This window comes from Pseudophryne corroboree, chromosome 6 (genome assembly GCF_028390025.1).
Source record: "Pseudophryne corroboree isolate aPseCor3 chromosome 6, aPseCor3.hap2, whole genome shotgun sequence".
Lineage (NCBI taxonomy): Eukaryota > Metazoa > Chordata > Amphibia > Anura > Myobatrachidae > Pseudophryne > Pseudophryne corroboree.
The window spans coordinates 121989180-121996161 of NC_086449.1; positions in this window are offsets into that span (position 1 = coordinate 121989180).

The window sequence follows — 6982 nt, forward strand, 5'->3', positions numbered from 1 at the left end:
GCAGGGGGCCTGTCTGTTCCAAGACGTACCGCGGCTGCGTTTGACCGCATGGCGGTTGAACGCCGGATCCTGAAGGAAAAGGGCATTCCGGAGGAAGTTATCCCTACGCTAATTAAAGCTAGGAAAGAAGTGAGCGCAAACCATTATCACCGCATATGGCGGAAATATGTTGCGTGCTGTGAGGCCAGGAAGGCCCCAACGGAGGAATTTCAGCTAGGTCGATTTCTGCACTTCCTACAGTCAGGGGTGACTATGGGCCTAAAATTGGGTTCCATTAAGGTCCAGATTTCGGCTCTATCGATTTTCTTCCAAAATAGAACTGGCTTCACTGCCTGAAGTTCAGACTTTTGTTAAGGGAGTGCTGCAGAGTCAGCCCCCGTTTGTGCCTCCAGTAGCACCGTGGGATCTCAACGTGGTGTTGGATTTCCTGAAGTCGCATTGGGTTGAGCCACTTAAATCCGTGGAGCTAAAATACCTCACATGGAAAGTGGTCATGCTGTTGGCCTTGGCGTCGGCCAGGCGTGTATCAGAATTGGCGGCTTTATCATGCAAAAGCCCTTATCTGATTTTTTTATATGGATAGGGCGGAATTGAGGACTCGTTCCCAATTCTTTCCTAAGGTGGTATCAGTGTTTCATGTGAACCAACCTATGGTGGTGCCTGCGGCTACTTGGGACTTGGAGGATTCCAAGTTACTGGACGTAGTCATGGCCCTGAAAAATATATGTTTTCAGGACGGCTGGAGTCAGGAAAACTGACTCGCTATTTATCCTATATGCACCCAACACGCTGGATCTGTAGCACGATTCAACTTGCACATTCTGCGGCTGGACTGCCGCACTCTAAATCTGTAAAAGCCCATTCCACGAGGAAAGGGGCTCTTCTTGGGCGGCTGCCCGAGGGGTCTCGGCTTTACAATTTTGCCGAGCTGTTACTTGGTCGGGTTCAAACACTTTTGCAAGAGTCTACAAGTTTGATACCCTGACTGAGGAGGACCTAGAGTTTGCTCATTCGGTGCTGCAGAGTCATCCGCACTCTCCCGCCCGTTTGGGAGTTTTGGTATAATCCCCATGGTCCTTACGGAGTCCCAGCATCCACTTAGGACGTCAGAGAAAATAAGATTTTACTCACCGGTAAATCTATTTCTCGTAGTCCGTAGTGGATGCTGGGCGCCCATCCCAAGTGCGGATTGTCTGCAATACTTGTATATAGTTATTGCCTAACTAAAGGGTTATTGTTGAGCCATCTGTTGAGAGGCTCAGTTATATTTCATACTGTTAACTGGGTATAGTATCACGAGTTATACGGGGTGATTGGTGTGGCTGGTATGAGTCTTACCCGGGATTCAAAAATCCTTCCTTATTGTGTCAGCTCTTCCGGGCACAGTATCCTAACTGAGGTCTGGAGGAGGGTCATAGTGGGAGGAGCCAGTGCACACCAGGTAGTCCTAAAGCTTTCTTTAGTTGTGCCCAGTCTCCTGCGGAGCCGCTATTCCCCATGGTCCTTACGGAGTCCCAGCATCCACTACGGACTACGAGAAATAGATTTACCGGTGAGTAAAATCTTATTTTTCTCTTACGTCCTAGAGGATGCTGGGGACTCCGTAAGGACCATGGGGTTTATACCAAAGCATCCAATCGAGCGGAAGAGTGCGTATGACTCTGCAGCACCGACTGAGCAAACACTAGGTCCTCATCAGCCAGGGTATCAAACTTGTAGAATTTAGCAAAAGTGTTTGACCCCGACCAAGTCGCCGCTCGGCAAAGTTGTAATGCCGAGACGCGTCGGGCAGCCGCCCAAGAAGAGCCCACCTTCCTAGTGGAATGGGCCTTAACCGAATTTGGTACCGGCAATCCAGCCGTAGAGTGAGCCTGCTGAATCGTATTACAGATCCAGCGAGCAATAGTCTGCTTCAAAGCAGGTGCGCCAATCTTATTGGCCGCATACAGGACAAACAGAGCCTCTGTTTTCCTAATTCTAGCCGTCCTGGCTACATATCTTTAAGGCCCTGACTACGTCCAGGGATCTGGAATCCTCCAGGTCACTTGTAGCCACAGGCACCACAATAGGTTGATTCACATGGAATGAAAAAACCACCTTAGGCAAAAATTGCGGACGTGTCCTCAATTCAGCTCGATCCACATGAAAAATCAAGTAGGGGCTTTTGTGTGACAAAGCCACCAATTCTGATACTCGCCTTGCTGACGCCAAGGCCAACAACATGACCACCTTCCAAGTAAGAAATTTCAACTCAACCTTGTTAAGCGGTTCAAACCAGTGTGATTTTAGGAACTGCAACACCACGTTGAGGTCCCACGGTGCCACTGGACGCACAAAAGGAGGCTGGATGTGTAGCACTCCCTTTACAAACGTCTGGACTTCTGGAAGAGAAGCCAATTCCTTCTGAAAGAAAATCGAGAGGCCCGAAATCTGAACCTTAACAGAGCCTAATTTCAGGCCCATATCCACTCCTGTCTGTAGGAAGTGGAGAAAACGACCCAGATGAAAATCTTCCGTAGGTGCATTCTTGGTCTCACACCAAGACACATACTTTCGCCAGATACGGTGATAATGCTTAGCAGTCACCTCCATCCTAGCCTTTATTAAAGTAGGGATGACCTCTTCCGGAATCCCCTTTTTCGCTAAGATTCGGCGTTCAACCGCCATGCCGTCAAACGTAACCGCGGTAAGTCCTGAAATACACAGGGCCCCTGTTGCAACAGGTCTTCCCTCAGGAAGAGGCCAGGGATCTCCTGCGAGCATCTCTTGTAGATCTGAGTACCAGGCCCTTCGAGGCCAGTCTGGGACAACGAGTATCGTCTGTACTCTTCTTTGCCTTATGATCCTCAACACTTTTGTGATGAGAGGAAGAGGAGGAAACGCGTAGACCGATTTGAACACCCACGGTGTTATCAGAGCGTCTACTGCCACTGCCTGAGGGTCCCGAGACCTGGCACAATACCTCCGAAGCTTTTTGTTGAGGCGTGACGCCATCATGTCTATTTGAGGAGTTCCCCAAAGACGTGTTATGTCTGCAAAGACTTCTTGATGAAGTCCCCACTCTCCTGGATGGAGATCGTGTCTGCTGAGGAAGTCTGCTTCCCAGTTGTCCACTCCCGGAATGAAGACAGCCGACAGAGCGCTTACATGATTTTCCGCCCAGCGAAGAATCCTGGTGGCTTCCGCCATCGTGACTCTGCTTCTTGTCCCGCCTTGGTGGTTCACATGAGCCACTGCTGTGACATTGTCTGATTGAATCAGAACCGGTAGGTTTCGAAGAAGACTCTCCGCTTGTCGAAGGCCGTTGTAAATGGCCCTGAGTTCCAACACATTGATGTGTAGACAGGACTCCTGGTCTGACCAAAGACCCTGAAAATTTTTTCCCTGTGTGACCGCTCCCCATCCTCGGAGGCTCGCGTCCGTGGTAACCAGGATCCAGTCCTGAATTCCGAACCGGCGACCCTCCAGCAGGTGAGCACTTTGCAACCACCACAGGAGGGACACTCTGGTTCCTGGGGACAGAGTTATTTTCCGATGTAAGTGCAGATGGGACCCGGACCACTTGTCCAGAAGGTCCCATTTTAAAGTCCTTGCATGGAACCTTCCGAAGGGAATGGCCTCGTAGGCCGCCACCATTTTTCCCAGAACTCGAGTGCTTTGGTGAACTGACACCCTTTTCGGTTTTAGCAGGTCTCTGACCATGTTCTGGATGTCCTGGGCTTTCTCTATTGGGAGGAAGACCTTCATTTGTTCCGTATCCAGTATCATACCTAGGAACGGTAGTCGAGTTGTCGGAATCTACTGTGACTTCGGTAGATTTAAAATCCAACCGTGTTGCTGGAGCACTCTCAGAGAGAGCGCCACACTGCTCAGCAATTTCTCCCTTGATCTCGCTTTTATCAGGAGATCGTCCAAGTATGGGATAATTGTGACTCCATGCTTGCGCAGGACCACCATCATTTCCGCCATTATCTTAGTGAAAATCCTCGGGGCCGTGGAAAGTCCAAACGGCAACGTCTGAAATTGGTAATGACAATCCTGTACAGCGAATCTCAGGTATTCCTGATGGGGGGCATATATGGGGACATGAAGGTATGCATCCTTTATGTCCAGAGACACCATAAACTCCCCCTCCTCCATGTTGGCTATTATCGCTCTGAGTGATTCCATTTTGAATTTGAATCTTTTTATGTACAGGTTTAGGGATTTCAGATTCAAAATAGGTCTGACCGAACCGTCCGGTTTCGGGACCACAAATAGGGTTGAGTAGTAACTTCTTCCCTGCTGGTGCAGGGGAACCTTATCACTTGCTGTATACACAGCGATTTGAATTGCAGCTAACACTACATCCCTTTCCGATGTGGAAGCTGGTAGGGCCGATTTGAAAAATCGGCGCGGGGGCACCTCCTCGAATTCCAGTTTGTACCCCTGGGAAACTATTTCCAACACCCAGGGATTCAGGTCTGATCTGACCCAGGTCTGACTGAAAAGTCGAAGACGTGCCCCCACCGGTGCGGACTCCCTCAGCGGAGCCCCAGCGTCATGCTGTGGGTTTTGTAGCAGCCGGGGAGGACTTTTGGTCCCGGGCACCTGCCGAAGCAGGTGCTCTTTTGCCTCTGCCCTTACCTCTGGCGAGGAAAGAGGATCCCCGACCTCTTCTGGACTTGTGCGACCGAAAGGACTGCATCTGATAGGGTGTTACTTTCTTTTGGTGTTGGGGAATATATGGTAAAAAATTTGATTTACCTGCTGTAGCTGTGGAAACCAGGTTCGTCAGCCCATCCCCAAACAATACCTCACCCTTATAGGGTAGTGCTTCCATATGTTTTTTGGAATCCGCATCACCGTCCATTGGCGAGTCCATAAGGATCTTCTCGCCGAGATAGATATGGCATTGGCCCTAGAAGCTAGCAGTCCAATGTCCCTTTGAGCATCCCTCATAAATAAGACTGCATCTTTAATATGGGCTAGAGTTAATATAGTATCCTTATCCATATTATCAAATTGATCTGTCAGCTCATCTGTCCAAGCTGCAATTGCGCTACACACCCATGCCGACGCAATTGTCGGTCTTAGCACAGCCCCCGTATGAGAATAAATACACTTTAAGGTAGTTTCTTGCCTGCGATCTGCAGGGTCCTTAAGGGCCGCTGTGTCAGGAGACGGTAGCGCCACTTTCTTGGACAAGCGCGTCAGGGCCTTGACCACAGTGGGGGATGATTCCCAAATCTCCCTGTCCTGCTTAGGGAAGGGGTATGCCATATAAATTCTTTTGGGGATCTGCGGTCTCTTTTCCGGAGTCTCCCAAGCTTTTCCAAAGAAATCATTTAATTCATGAGATGTGGGAAAATTAATAATCTGTTTCTTTTCCTTAAACATGTGTACCCTTGTGTCGGGGACCGAGGGTTCATCCTCAATATGCAACACATCCCTTATTGCCACAATCATACACTGAATGGTTTTAGTCACCCTAGGGTGCAATTTTACTTCGTCATAGTCGACACTGGAATCAGAATCCGTGTCGGTAGTAGTGTCTTGTGTTAAGGGACGCTTTTGAGACCCCGACGGGCCCTGTGAGTCGGTCCAATCCGAGGATTGACCCCCTGATGTCCCCCCTAATTCAGCTTTATCAAGCCTTTTATGTAAAGATGCCACACTTGCATTCAACATATGCCACATGTCCATCCATTCCGGAGTCGGCACAACCGACGGGGACACACCACTCATTTGCTCCACCTCCTCCTTGGAGAAGCCTTCCGCTTCAGACATGTCGACACCACGTACCGACACCCCACACACACAGGGATTAACCTACAAGGGGACAAAACCCCAACCAGGCCCTTAGGGGAGAGAGAGAATGCCAGCACACACCCAGCGCTTAATAACACTGTGGAAAAATATGACCAGATAGCGCTTTTTTATATAATAATATTCCAATTCCCACTCACTGCGTCGCCAATGTGCCCCCCTCCTCTTTTTTCCAGCCTGTGAAGTTCAGCAGGGGAGAGACCAGGGAGCCAGCGTTCAGCATGCAGCTTCTGTGGAGAAAATGGCGCTGGTTAGTGCTGAGGATCAAGCCCCGCCCACCCGACGGCGGGCTTCGGTCCCAGTGCTTTTTTTTTTTTATTAAAATGGCGGGGGATTCTTGGATTTACTGCCTCCGCCGCCTAATCCATCTTAACATGCCCAGAAGTGAGGAATATTGCTGCCCAGGGCGCCCCCCCCAGCGCCCTGCACCCTTCAGTGCTGCTCTGTGTGTGTATAGTGGGAGCAATGGCGCGCAGCTTACCGCTGCGCGCCTTACCTCATGATCTGATGTCTTCTGCCGCCTGATGTCTTCTGCCTTCTCATACTCACCCGGCTTCTATCTTCGGCATCTGTGAGGAGGAGGACGGCGGCGCGGCTCCGGGACGAACCCCAGGTGAGACCTGTGTTCCGACACTCTCTGGAGCTAATGGTGTCCAGTAGCCTAGAAACAGAGCCCAACCCGTAAAGCCAGCACTGCTTCTCTCTCCTCAGTCCCACGATGCAGGGAGCCTGTTGCAACAGGACTCCCTGAAAATAAAAAACCTGACTCCCTGAAAATAAAAAACCTAACAAAATTCTTTTAAAACAGAAAACTCTGGAGAGCTCTCTGCAGTGTACCCGTTGTCCTCTGAGCACAGAATCTGAGGTCTGGGAGGAGGGGCATAGAGGGAGGAGCCAGTGCACACCCATAGTCAAAGTTCTTTTTAGGTGCCCTATCTCCTGCTGAGCCCGTCTATACCCCATGGTCCTTACGGAGTCCCCAGCATCCTCTAGGACGTAAGAGAAATAATGCAAACTAGGGCACAACTATGGTTTGTAAAATACATTAGGACACTACTATGGGGCATAACATTAACTACGGCATCACTATGGATCAGAAACTGAATTAGGGCACTATAAAGGGACATAAAATTAACAACTGATGCAGAGATGAGTATCTATAGAAACACTGAGA